Below are 15,353 nucleotides of genomic sequence, written 5' to 3' on the forward strand. Positions count from 1 at the left end.
CTTCATCGTCATCCCGATAGCTGCTGCGGCTTCATGGCTTCCTGCGCTGCTGTGACTGTGCCGTCTACCCCAACTGAGCCCCATGCTGTCGTGTCATTCTTTATACTGCCTACTAGTTGTGTTTTCATTTTCATTATCACTGTGTTGTTTTGTAATTTGCCCACTGGGTTGGCACCTACTGCACGCCTGGCTGGCCTAGAAGGGGTCTCCTCTCTCTGTGGTCCTTTTCAAGATTTCTCCTATTTTTCCCTAGCGTCTGGGATTTTTTGAGGAGTTTTTTCTTGCCCGCTATGAGGATCAAGTCAGGGGGTGCCACCCTGCTCTGTTTGTTGTAAGCCTGTGAGCATGTAAAGCCCTTTGAGACTGTAAACAGTGATATTGGGCTTTCAATAAACTTAAACTTGAAACTTGAAGCTTGCAGGATGAATGTGAAAGTGTACATCTCAAAATAATAAATGCATAAAGGTGTGTGTGTGTGTGTGTGTGTGTGTGTGTGTGTGTATGTGTGTGTGTTCTCCTCCCAGTAGCATACAGATGCATAGCTTCTGCTGACACAACCACAGGAACTGTCACAGACACAAACCACTAAAAATTGATGCTGAAATAGAATCTGTTTATTGGTGAAGTACTGGCTGCAGTCATCCAATGATGCTTTTAACCCAGTGCAGATAAGAAGATATCTTGGTGTAGACGTCGGGATGAATGGGTTTGTCACAGTCCGTCTCACCAAATGACACCACACCCACTGCTTTCCCCCCACACACCAGAGGACCTCCAGAATCCCCCTGTAGAAGAGAATAACATCACAACAGAATTGAGAACATATCTGTAACACTACTTTTTCCACAGCTACATTCTCAGACAATATCTGTAATGAACTGTGATCTTACATTACAAGTTCCTGCTCCTCCATAAGCACAGAGCATGTGATCGGTGATTAATCCTCCCCAACGCTGTCTACACTGTTCTCTATCAAAGATTTGGACATTGGCTTCCATTAGGCGAGAAGATATAGGTCCATTTGTTGAAAGGAGACCCCATCCTGCCACAGAACACCTGGACCCGGCCGCGACGTCTTCGTTTCTGCTAGGCAGTGGAATCGGCTCCACTGCATTAGGGATCAGCTTAACTTTCCGATCCAGCTGCAACAACATCATCAGCATTATTAAGAATCTCAGTCAAGTTTGTGTGGCCAAAATACAGCAAGTATTACACTATCGTGTGTGTGTGCAAGTGTGTATGTATGTATTTAATTGTTTGTTTGGTTGTATATTTATTTGGTTGTTCGTTTTAGCCCAACTGGGAACTGACAATTTCGGGAATGACTGTAAATTCTTGCCATGACACAGGCTAATTTAACCCAATTTAACCCAACAGAACACATTCTTTGTAACCTCCAACCAAGACAACCTTATCACAGATATCTCATGTTATCTCATGGCAGCTTAGCTATGCAAATGTATGTATTCATTATGTAAGTTGCTTTGGATAAAAGCATCTGCTGAACTGATAAATATAAATATAAAAATGTAGGCCTAAATGGAACTCTCACAATCTTAGCAAAGGTGCATCTTATAATTTAGCACGGTGTCACCCGAAAGCCACAAACTGTAATTTTCAAGATTTGTTTTAAATATTAATTTACCTGCAAAAGCATGATGTCATTTTCCATAGTCTCATCGTTATAACCAGGATGAGGGAGACGACGCCTCACTCTCATGCGGACAGTGAACTGGTCTTTGGCAAACAGATCATGAACGCCCACTACAACTGTCATACCAGGTCCGCTATGAAGAACATGATTGTTAATTCACAAACACTGTCTATTTCTAACTTTAATTTGATAATGAAAATCGTTCTTTTTAGGAGACATGCTTTTGAGCAGAGTCAGTCCTGTATTCAACTCTTACTGGTTACAGTGGGCAGCGGTCATAACAAAGGACTCAGACACAAGAAAACCACCACACAACCCATTGTTTCCCTGCACAGAGACCATGTAGGGTCTGGAGTGAGGTTTGGCCTCAGTCCCATTGATTATTCCCACGTCCACATAGGCTGAGAGAGAGACAAAGAGAGACAGAGAGAATTTTAGTTGCAAAAGGATATTGATTACCGACCTGTCTCTCTTATTTTGGTTCGTCAAGGTTTTTTTCAACCTCATCAGAGCAACAGTTCTTAAGTAAGATAGCTATGAATATGAAGTATTTATATCTAAAATTATAATATCAGGATGATAAAAACAGAAAATATTGTAACACTGGTGTAAATAAAGTAAAATACAGATCTTACCAGAGAGAGTCAGGGCTGGCAGGACAGCGATCAGCAGGAGCAGAGGAGTGTTAGCCATGCTGACTGTAGGACAGAGTGATCAGTGTCTCAGACAGGAGCCGTTGCTTTATATATGTGCCAGTTTGGTAATTTCAACGCTTTGTGGACTCCAGATCACATCACTGATGTCATCTCACTAATAGCCACAGTCCCCAAAAGTTAGATCTTTGCACATATCCAGTAGCCCAGTAATACCGTAAATTCTCCTTTATTTACCTCAACTCAAGAAAGAAGCAGGCCTTTATTTGAGACAGGCTATTATTAGAGGCGGGCTATCATTAGATAATTGAACTCTTTGTTCTCTGGCTGAAGTCAGGGAATATCTGTGTATAATGTGTTACTATGATCTGCAAGATCATGATGCAAACGAAACAGCGCAGATTGTTTAAAGTTTGTGTGCTACTGTATAAGCTACAACGCAAGATTGTTTAATTAAGCTGATGCAATATACATATCTGTATATTGCATCAGCTTGTGTGCAATGCACAATAAAGTTGAGCACACAGACCGCACAAAAGCGGATGTTTCATGAGCATTCAATCTGCAGAATTTTTGCAGACTGTTTAATGTACCAATATTACCTGAATTTGGAGAGAGAAAGAAGAGAACAATTATCGACAGATTAAAACTGTCTGTGGATATAGCAAATGATGCAATAGTAAGCAAAGAACAGTAATTCTATCACAAAATGAATTTGGAAATCATTATATTTGTATTGATTAGTGTTGATTATTCTGTGAATTATTTGTTTTATTGTTAATCAAGGAGGATTAATGGGAACAGGATGAAATATTGACAGGTTTAAAGGTAAAAATTTGTTCCTCTGTTTCCAGCTCACCAGCCGACATGTCCCTACTGTACCTACGGCATCTAAAATCAGACATTTTTTCCCTTTCATGACTTTTTCCAAGTACCGTTAAGATGTGCTGTTATACGAACTCATAGAAATATTGAAATAAAACATAGTAAATAGGAAGGAGAGAGTTTTGGCAGTGATGTCCCTGAATACTAATAATGGACCTTTAACACACATAGTCTTACAGCGACTGAAATCCACGTGAGTTAGAACACTATCAGTATGGTATTTCTGTTAAAAAGTGAAATTAATAGCATCAGAATGATAAGCATAATTACTGTATGTTGTTGTACTGATGTAAATACTGCTGTGGAAATATGATGAATTTAACACGAGAATGTAATTCTGTACTTCATGTGTTTTTTTGTTGTTTTTTTTTTTGTAACCAGGCCAGCATTTGGAACCAGCCTTTATTTATGTAAACAGGTGGCACCCCGGGCTATAATTTGAGAATTTAGGGTATGCTATTTTTAGCTTATGGAACTCGAATTAGAGCTAGAACTAAGACCAGAATTAGGACGAAGCAATTTAACTAGTGTGGAAAATATTTAAGCATTAACACTGTCTGAACGTTTATTCTGCCTAATCAAGTCTTAAGCTGCAATACTAAGTGTCGTTTTAGGTCGAACAGTGGAAAATAACAAAAAGGAAGTTTTGTGAGAATGTGATGGTTGAGTGTGTGCAGCAATGTGCCTGCAAGCCCAAAAGAAGAAACATTATTGATCTGTTGTAACCTTTAGATCTGCTTTTATGTGATCAAGAGTATCTGTCACTGTTTGAACTGTCTCTAACTACAGGTAAAAATATTTTGGATTGGACAAGTAAAACTGTTGAAGGGATGTCGGGCCGCAATCACCTGTTACAGTCTGAAATGACATCTGTATTAAAAATAAAATCATATGTCAGACAAAGGGAAGTTATTGAGGGAAAGTATAGGGGAAATTTGGAGTCCCCTGTGTAGACAGTGTTGATGGTTGCCTTGACAACCATCTTGGTCCTCAAGAGATGACGTTGAGGTGACAGTATTGTTTTGAAAGAACACTGTTGTCAAGAGAAGCTAGCATACGTATTAATAAAAAAAAACTACCTCTGTGCGACATAGTACGTTGAGCATCTGTAAGTCATTACAGCACATCCACATGGTGTCAGAAGCGAGCCTAAATAGAAAATGGCCCAAGGACTCCACCGAATCGATCCGCTCGTCTTTGACGAAAACATTGCCGATAACTGTATCGACCCCTCAACATAGCCCTCCTCAGGCCACATCATCCTATGACAACCATGGAACAGGTGATTGCTGACAGGCCAGAGGCCAAGGTGTTAGCATCCTTGATGCAGAGTGTGGCTTCTGGAAGGTGCCACTCAGTGAAGAGTCATCTAAACTGACCACCTTCATGACCCCCGTGGGGCGCTTTGCTTTCCTCCGAATGCCCTACGGAATGTCCACAGGAAGTGAGGTTTTCCAAAGGTGTATGGAGCATTTCTTCGAAGGACAGCCATGTGCAATTGTCGTTGACGACATCTTGGTTTGGTGCCACACGAGAGAAGAGCATGATCTGCATCTCCGCCAGGTCATGGACAGAATACGAGCTGTCAATCTCAAATTGAACCCCAACAAGTGCCATTTCCGAGTCTCTAAGGTTTCATACGTAGGCCACCTACTTACCGAATAGGGGGTCAAAACTGACCCTGGCAAGACGGCAGCAGTCCATCTGATGGCGCCCCCAGAGGATAAACACCAGAGGTTCCAGAGGTTCCTGGGCATGACAAATTACTTGTCCAAGTTCATCCCAGGTTACAGTGAGATCACAGCACCTTTACAACAACTCCTCCTTCAGAATGTGGAGTGGAGCTGGCAGGAGCACCACACGGAAGCATTCACCAAACTTAAGGAGCTCATCACCAGCCCTCTTGTACTCTAAGACTTCAATGTACACCAGCCAGTAGTGCTATCCGCAGACGCCTCACAACATGAACTGGGTGCTGTCCGCCTGCAGAACAACAAACCAGTGGCATTCGCTTCAAGGGCCCTCACAGAAACTGAGTCACGCTACGCTCAAATTGAGAAAGAGCTTCTAGCCCTTGTCTATGCTTGCCAGAAATGTCATGACCACATATACGGCCGGCCTGTGACCATTGAGACAGATCATCAGCCCCTCATCACCATCCTGAGGAAGCCACTGCACACAGCATCGGCGCGCCTCCATATGATGATGCTCAGACTGCAGCACGACAATCTCAATGTCATCTACAGGAGAGGCAAAGAACTCTATGTTGCAGACACACTCTTCCATGCGCACTTGCCCTTCACTGACCACACTGAAACTGTTGAGGACTATGATGTCATGACATTGCTTCTTCTTTCCTCAAGGAGAATTGAAGAGCTGAGGCATGAAACTCTGGCTGACCCCATATGCAGACGCCTATCTGAGGTCATCACTGCAGGCTGGCCCGACTCGGTAAAGAAGTTGCCACGTGACCTGAGGCCATTCCTCACCATGAGAGATGAACTCACAACTGATAATGGCCTGCTGCTCCGTGGTCAGCGGTTAATCATTCCCCACTCGCTGCAGCACTACTATGTGAAACAGGTGCATCAGGGTCAGACGTTGTTGAGCCAGGAGTGACACAGGCACAAGAACCTGTGACCATCACTCGCTCAGGGAGAGTGTCAAAACCCAACTCCCTCTACAAAGACCACACCACATAGATAGGGACTGTCACACACATCACACATGTCGCACTCCTTTATCGCAGCCCGTTCTGACTGCCAGAGACTAAAAAAAAAAAAAGAAGAGACAATATGCCAGTGTTATATTTGGTACATGTTATGTTATATGTTTGAACCTTGTTTGCCAATTCCATATTGCTATGGTCCTTTGTTTTTAAAAGGTATGGTTAAAAGTTAATATATATACATATTATAGCTGTCATAGATACTGCTTTCTATAGATGCAGTCTATCCGGCATTAAGAAGGAGGATGTAGACTGTGTTGACGGTTGCCTTGACAACCATCTCGGTCCCCAAGAGATGACGTTGAGGTGTCAGTATTGTTTTGAGAGAACACTGTTGTCAAGAGAAGCTAGCATACGTGTTAGTAAAAAAACCTACCTCTGTGCTACTTGGTACGTTGAGCATCTGTAAGTCATTACAGCAAATCTACACCCTGTAATGAGAGTTGCTAATTCTCAAAGACAACAAACTTCAGATGTGATGAATCATTTCTTCTTTATTTCACGTGCATGGGAGAAGCACACCTCAGAGATGAAGTGCAGCTCTCCCTGAGGTTAAGGAGTGCAGAGCTTTACATACAGTGAGGCAAACAAGTCCAAGGACATGTGTGGGGGTTTACAAGATAATGTTTCTCATGGAGCACAGGATACTTGGTGTTCACTCCCAGGTGTTGCAGACACACAGAGGCCTTGTCTTCTACATAATAAATGCTCATTGTGTTAACACACAGATACATTTTTCAGCATATAATAGTTAACCAAGAGCAGGTCCCTATAGTATTAATACTTCATCATAACAATAGTCACGAGGCACATTTTCCTTCTAAAAGTTACAGTCATAATGCAAAGCGATATTTTTCCCACCCTCCCCCCTTTTGAACTCACTGTAAAACTGAATAAGTTCAGAATACTCAAAACCAATTACCTAATAATTGTAAGTACCTGTAATATTTTTGAAATGTCTGCACAAAATGTGATCAACATTGTGTTGATGGCAAAGTAAATCCTAAACATACCCGGAGATCATAAGTCCCAAGGATCTCCTACAGCGCCTCTGCTGTCATGCCTGTCTGCGACGCCTGCTTCCTGTACAAGACGAGCAGTTGTAGTGAGTGTCAGTCGAGCTCTGTGTAGAACTGGTCATATAGGTTCACATTTGTAATGCGGTGGAACTCCTGCAGACACACAAATACATATAAACGTCTACAGAATGAATAACTACTTGTTTCAAGCGTCTTGCTGGCTTGCAAAATGACAACGTATAAAGTAGCTATAGTAGTAGTGGCGCAGTGCCTGTGTTCTACACTGATATAAACGATATTGCATATTAAAACACGCACCCTAAAACATATAGGGAGACTGAGTGTGGTTGGGTTTTTGTAACAAAGGTTTGAGGATGGGTAGACTAAGAAGAGTACAGTTGTAACCTGTAAGTCCATTCGCAGGGCTGGCCAGCTCTTCAAAAATTCCCTCACCAGTAAAGGTCCCGTAACAATATCTTACAATATCATGTGGGAGAGAGGCAGACTAACTGAAAGTTGTGTGCGTTCTCGGGTAGAGAAGGAGAACTCCTGAGAAAGTGAGTCGCATCTTCTCCCTCTGCTCACTTTTCCCCTGTTTTAGCAGGTTTTAATATCTCTACCAGCCCTCCCTTCCAGGACCTGTTACAGATACGATGTTACAGATACGATCCGCTGTCACTTCCAAGCTCTCTGAGGCATGGATGCGCAGTAATTAAAGCTTCAGCTGCCTTACCTACGTCCCTGTCATATGGGTATGGTTTGAAGCTGTGCAATGTTTCAGCCATATTTTCCAGGATGTTGTGCTTTTGGGATCCTGTTCATTTTAGTGTCTTTTCGGACCTGTCAAAAACATGGTTTGCTTCTTCAAGTACATGTTCCACTTCAAAAGAAAAAGTTCCAAGTTCCAAAAGTTCCATGTCCATTCTGTGTCTGTCTCACAATCCATCCTGGTCCTTCCACTGTTTAGTCACGTTTTCCCTCTCTCCCGTTTTGTGTTCTGTTTCCTCGGCTCCACTCCACATTTTTGTTTTCACACCAATCACCTTCCTTCCCTCTACTCACCTGTTCACCATTCTATCATTCATCTGTGTTTTAAAAGCCTTGTCTCACCACTCATCTCTTGCCAGATTATCCTCGCTGCTTTTTGGAAGGTTCTCTTGTGGTTTCATGTATGTTTTTCTGACTCTTGCTCATGTTTTTGACTTCTGCCTGTTTCCTGGATTTTTGCACTTGTCTTGCCCTTTTGTTTTTTTGTGATTTCCTGGACTGTTTTTGCCTCCTCGTCTGTGACCTGTACCTGTTCACTTTTGATTACTGCTTTGCCTTCCTCTGTACCTCTGCCTTTTGTATTGGACTGACCTCTAGTTATTTTGAACTCTGCCTGGACTCAAAGCACGTTTTTGCCTGATCCCCATTTCTGCCTGTTTATGAAGTTACTGCTAACACTGCCTGCTGTTTTCTGTTTTTGTTGGAATTTTTGATCATTAAAATCACCTTTTTCAATACAATCTCTCAAGAGTCTGCTTTTGGGTCCAAATTCTGTATCCCAGGCCTCACAGGCCGTGACAGTCTGTCCTTTTTATTCATTTATCTTTTTAATGCATATTAGTAAAAACTTTTATTCTAACAGACTTGAGAATGAATGTGACAAACAGTTAGAACAATAATATCTTCATTTTATGAATTCACATTCACGTCAAGTATGTGGAACTCATCCATGGTTTAGGATTCCTCAGACAGGAAAAGTTTATACAGAAAAGGACATGTTCTCTCTCTCTTCCACCCTCCCACCTGTAAATGGCATAATGAGCTGATTTACATTTGATAACGATAAACAATTAATCACTATATGGAATATTCCTAAAACTGATATTTCATAAAGAGAAGTCAAGAAAACTGAACAAAATGACCAAAAATGTCTGTTGTTTTTTTCTGCCTTTTAGTTATTATGGCAGCCTTGTGCTCTGGGGAGCAGTAATTGTCGTTATGGTAAGTCCAGTTCAGGTGCTGAAGTGAAAAACACAGAACACAAACACAAGAGGCAGGAAATGTAGTTAGTGTTTGGTTTTGAACTGAAACCACACAGCCTACCAACAGTGGAACGGCAGAGTGTTATGTTGCAAGTGGCAGAATGTGCAATTGTCTGTGTACAAGTGTGCAATTGTCTGTGTGTGTGTGTGTGTGTGTGTGTGTGTCTGTGTGTGTGTGTGTCAGTGTGTTAAAGCTGTCATTGAGAGGCTCATCTCAGTGCAGTTTCTTCCACTGCTGTCCAGTTCATATCCATCATCACACACATGGCGAAACAACCCTGGCAGATTCTGGCATGTTCCAAAAACACAGCTGCTCTGGAAGCTACACTCATCAATGTGTGTACATGACACAGGGAGTGAGAATGATTGTGTGTGTGCGGTGGGTGTGGTTGTGCATACATACTGATCATCAGTGTTTTTGACCAGAGCAAGAGAGTCCATTGCCCTCTTTACAGGCGCAGTGGTGTGAGCCCTGTGTGTTAACACAGTCAGCGTTAGGGTTACAGTTATACACAGGAGGGGGGTTTTATATCATATCATCTGTACTCACACTGCAGATCATTTGTGATCATCCAACTGATCTAAGACACGATTATGTCAGAAAATGACTGTGAAGGTGATAGGCATTCACAAAGTACTGAGGACCCACGGCTTGTAATGCTATAGTACTCAGACCACATGTGAACAGAACAAATAATTGATCAAATATACTCCACCTGATAGAGGATTATATGTACACTGTGGTCTCTTGAAAGCTTATGAGATTTTTACTCATTTTTGCTGAAAAAGATAGTATATGTTTATGGCAGTTCATTCACACCAGTATGCCAATATGTAATTTGACCTGTAAAAAGGAGCGAAGCGCTAAACCTCATTGTTAATGAAATAGTACGCCAGTAGTTTGGCCTCTTCCCCAATAGATGGCAGTATAGAGCTGGTCTGAACCAGTGGTCAACAAGAACCATAGATTTGGAATTTTGTCAAACATACAACCTGCTAAACTTCTGAAAGTTGTGTGATTATCGTTCAAATGTTCACTACAGGCCAAGGCTGCACAGTTCAGGGTCCATACCTTCTGCTGGATAATGTTTCTACCAACCACTACATATCTCAGATTGTCTTTTGTATATTTGTTTTACCGGTTAAAAAAACAGAAAGAAAACGAAATCAGTCTCTGTGCAAGATAAAATCAACAACTTAAACAGAACCACAAGCCACTTATTTCTGAATTCGGAGATAATTACCTTTTTTTTTTCCATTGTTGACGCTGACCAATTCTAAATTAATGTCACTGACATATGGGTCCTACCAGAGAGACTGAGGATAGAAAGGACTGTGATCAGCAGGAGCAGAGGAGTGTTAGTCATGCTGTCAGCAGGAGAGAATGACTAGTTTCTCCTCAGTGCTTCTTCACTCGGCTATGTTGGCATGAGCCAATTAAATATGTGACAGTGACTGGAAACAGCATCAAGATTACATCTCTGTCCCTTAATGAATCTTTCAGAAAGTGAGAGTTTTGGAAAAATCCGCTACCAAAATATATTTGTTGTTGGGCTGTTCATAACTTAAGCTGTGAGGATGTGTGTTGGTCTGGAAAGTTTTCACACACACACACACACACACACACACACACACGCAGCTACCTCTTACACACACACACACACACACACACACACACACACACACATTCATGCACAAAAAACATCCAAAAAACATCAACTACAAGAATTAACATCAGTTTAACACAAGAAACAAAGATCTTTATTGACCAGTTGCACGTTCCGTTCCTCCAATGATGTGTTTAATCCAGGGAAGAAAGGCTGATATCTTGGTGTAAACATTTGGCACATCAGGCTTTTCGCACTTTCCTTCCTGAAGGAATGACACCACCCCCACTGCTGTTTCCCCACACACCAAAGGACCCCCAGAGTCCCCCTGTAGAACAGAATGATGTAACTGGCTACTAAGCTGACAGACTTTCTGATTCAGAAGTTAAGTGTTTTTGTGACAGATTGTTACTAGTGTTAGTAACGTACCTTGCAAAATCCTTCTTTTCCACCAACACAGATCATGCTAGAGGGTACGAAATAATTTCTCCAGCCTTGACATGCCTGGTGGCCCATGACAATAACATTAGCCTCTTGGAGACGATCAACTGGAGCCTTATTGTTCCCTGTGGCTCCCCATCCCGCTACAGTACAGACAGACTCAGGTTTGATGTCTTCACCCTCCACCGGGAGAGGGATCAATTGCACATTTTGGTTCAGCTTGGCCTCCTTTTCAAGCTGCATAAATGTCATGAATATATGTGAGAGTCTCTGTTCATACATGATCAAATAATTCTGTGTTGCCAGTTAGGGTACGTCTAGCACAGTCACAGTTACGTTTTGAGCAAATGGAAGACGAAAAAAAAAACTATTGACAACTGCAATGTGTACAATCTAGAAAAGTCACTTACCTGCAAAAGCATGATATCATTTTCAAACGTTCCAGGGTTATAATGGGGATGGATGAAAGGGTTTTTTACATGCACATGACCATTATCAGTCTTTTTGTCTGACAGATCATGAGCACCAAGTACAACTGTCAGATCACTACAAAGATGAAAAAGATCACCGATTGAGATCGTTCAGGCACATTCTGGTTTTGCACCATTTTATCAGAGCTCTCTGAAATCGCTGCATCTGACATACAGCTCTTTTCTCAGAAATGACTAAGCATGTACAGGGTCACATTAGATTCAGATTTAAGACAAGAGTCATGGTGAAAACGGTAAGATTGCATAAAACCCTTACTCAATGTGGCAGTGCGCTGCTGACATTACAAAGAGAGGAGACACCAAAAAACCACCACAGATGTGCATCGAATCTTTCTGCACAGAGACCATGTAGGGTCTGGAATGAGGTTTGGCCTCTGTTCCATTAATAATCCCCACATTCACATAGGCTGAAAGACAGAGAGAGAGAGAGAGAGAGAATTTGTTCCCAGTGAAGTACTGGTTTCTACTGCCGTCATAATGGTCAACATTACTTGATTAAGTGATGTTTATGTATGTGTGTGTGTGTGAGTGTGAAAGCTGTCATGGAGATACTCTTTCAGGTTTAGTGCCACTGAATTGGCTGCTCCTCTGTTTCTGCATGCAAGTACTCCATTGGACTATGCTAATTTGACGATTCTAAATTCTGTGTTTTTTGGCACTGTTCTTAACAAGGTATTGTTAACAACAACAACAACAACAACAGCAGCAGCAGCAACATCAACTACAGTGGTAACAATACGTGGTCAGTCAAATCGCAAAGTGCTCTCTTTGAACATAATATTTGTTAGGTATTTATGTGGTTCAAAGACAGCACTTTGCAGTTTGGTTGACCACATATTATTATCATTTTAGTAGTAGTAGTAGTAGTATCCCATAGCTTGTTTTTTTTTAATTCATTTCCCAAGTACAAATATAAGTAAACAAAAATCATTGACCTGGTAAAACCAGGAATCCTGAAAATTCTACCTCCGGTAAATCGGACTCTTCTCAACAGGTTTAAAGGTTAAGATCAATAATTAATCAATGGACCTCTGTCATATTTAGAGCTGAGCAGTTTCTTTTGTTTTTGTTTGGCCTTGCATTTTATATTACAAATAAATCACTCTTCTTGGTGTTGCAATCAAAGCTGAAAGATGGGTCTTACCAGAGAGAGTCAGGACTGGCAGGACAGCACTTAGCACAATCAGCAGAGTGTTAGCCATGCTGTTAGTGTGATAGAGTGACACTCGTTTCCTCGGGCAGGATGTGTTTATAGTGGATCATAACTTAATATTCATTTCTCATCTCAGTTCTTATCTGTGTCAAATCAGCAGCTTTTGCTAATTACAAGCATCATCATGAGAAGACTTGCATATGAGGCAGGGGCCAAGGAACTTAGAAGTTCAGTCCAATAAAGAAGCTCTGCTTGTGATCTGCTTGATGTGGAACCAAAATTATTTAATCATTATGTTAGTAATGTGTTGTTAGTAGATTTTCACAAATTTGCGTACTTCACCATAGATGCAAGCAATGCTAGCAAATTGTAGGATTACTTTATTTACCTGAGAATCAAGTGTACAGTGAATTAATTAGCTAACAATCAAAGAGGAGATATTTTAAGATATTTTCATTAAAGCCTGACTGATATAGGATCTTTAAGACCAATATCGAGTTTGATATTTGAAGATTTAAAAATCTGATAATGATATATCTGCGGAGATTTTCCCTAATATTTGTTATGTGTAATTATTTAAGAGTCCTCACCAAGATAACATGATATAATGCACTTTAAAAATAAACTTGTCTTACTGTCTAACAGCACTTTGAACAAAAGTACAACCAAATATAAAGTTTTGATAAATAAGAGTCAAATATATAAAAATACAAAATAAAAAGTTTTTTAAAAAATATCAGATCCATTATAAACCACAGAGTACTGCTACTAATGCACACTGAAGGAAATAGTGTATGTGCGCGTGTTGTGTGGCCCTGCCATATGAACATCAAAGAGAAACTATAGAGAAAAAAAAATCAAGCACAAATTTATAATCTTTAAGAAAAAATATGTGTGAAATGACCGTTGCTTGTTTACTCACTAGAACGGCCACACTGTTTCATAAATAAACCTACAGTCATGGGCGTAACTGTATTTTCAGTATTGGGGGAGACAATCATTAGTCTTTTAATTACTCGCTAATTTAGCCAAGAATGTAGGCTCTTCAACACGGCGAGTAGACTAGTCTGCATCCCCTTCCTTTTATCCATGATGGAAAGATGTCACGATCTCCACAAGCCCTATCAACACCACTTGCTCTGGCTCATTGATAGACGCTGCCATGACAACAGAGACGTTTATGCTTATGCAACCGAACTCGTCAGCTAAAAGTTTTTTTGTCCCCACGGTCAGCAGGTTAGATGAGAACCGAATTCTCCCGACAAATTTATTCATATTTTTAAAAGCAAAATCGTGGAACATATTGGGTGGGACAAACACCACTGTTTTGAATATTGGGTGGGATGTGTGTGCCAGAAGAGGGGCCATTTCAGTGGCACTAAACCTGAAATCATTTCACCACAACACACTCAGTACTTTGACAAACACAGCCATCCCTCCTGGAATTCAAATTAAAATCTAATGTTATTAAAAACAATAGCACTTTCCCATCGTTATATCTATTGATTTTTTACTATGTTTTCGCAGAGAGATGAATTGAATTAAGATTTTCAATACTGATTCCTTTATTAATCAGGGCAATCACAACATATGTCAATGTTTGTATTAAAACAACTTTTTTTTCTTGAATTTTTTCAGCTACAGACAAAGTGGGCCCAGCGACAGTGAAGAAATATCCTCAGTACATTCCTAAAACCTTCATTAATAACATTATTCTATTGGAGGTAAACATGTCCCTTCATCACATTAACATTCAGATGAATCATATTCTCAAATAAAATTCAAAATTATAATCTATCTGGCAGGGGTGTAACTACTCACCAATATGAACCGGAAACTTGTTTTAATGTTAAAGATGCGACTATATCAATACGCGGACCCCTGGATCGATCTAAATGTACCATGAACCAGTCAATGGCCCGATTGTGCAGTTACGAATTGGTTGACTGAAGATTTGCTGCTAATTCTACTTGAGTATAAACTAAACTGCTGCGGAAGACACACTGATCTAATGTAACAAGTCATGTTACTTTCAAAATAATAATGACCACCCCTCATGCACTAATAAACCTGCACAGCATCTCGCATTGACCTTTTACCCTTTAAGAGAGTAACGTGAGCATTGCTTGCGAGGTAAAAACAAGAACAACACGTCCGACAACGCCAACTCGGTTTACGGTGCACCATCAAATCTAAAATCTAAAGTTTGGAAGACATTTGGATTTTAGAAAAAGGACAGAAAATTGGACAGAAGTCTGGCCATTTGTAAGGTCTGTAGAACAGCAATTAAGTACAGCGTTAGTGTCAAAATGTTTATTCATACATTAAGTCTTTTTTGTCTAACTGCGCCTGCTGGAAAAGTAATGAATACAATGATATTCTGAAATACAACGTGATATTACGAGAATAAAGTCGTAATTTTACAGGGAAAAAGTCATAATATTCGGAGAATAAAGTCGTAATTTTATTTTAGAGGGGAAATATCAGAAGAGTAGCCTGCCGACTATGTTTAAATGAGGAATGTGAAGTGTCTTGCGTTATAGGCCTGCTTTAGTATAGGTTTCACAAATAATGAAATACTTAATCTTTTGGCACATCAGCACCACATTATCATGACTTTTTTCTTGTAGAATCATATTCTCATAATATTATGACTTTATTCTCCTAATTTTAAGACCTTATTCTCAAAATC

At 40.5% G+C, this 15,353-nt stretch overlaps 1 pseudogene; it reads right to left on the bottom strand.

Moving 5' to 3' along the window:
- Positions 1-638: 638 nt before the first annotated feature.
- On the bottom strand, positions 639-12,710 carry LOC115820655 (uncharacterized; annotated as a pseudogene).
- Positions 12,711-15,353: the final 2,643 nt, after the last annotated feature.

Source organism: Chanos chanos, chromosome 9, assembly GCF_902362185.1.
Source record: "Chanos chanos chromosome 9, fChaCha1.1, whole genome shotgun sequence".
NCBI classification, from domain to species: Eukaryota; Metazoa; Chordata; class Actinopteri; order Gonorynchiformes; family Chanidae; genus Chanos; species Chanos chanos.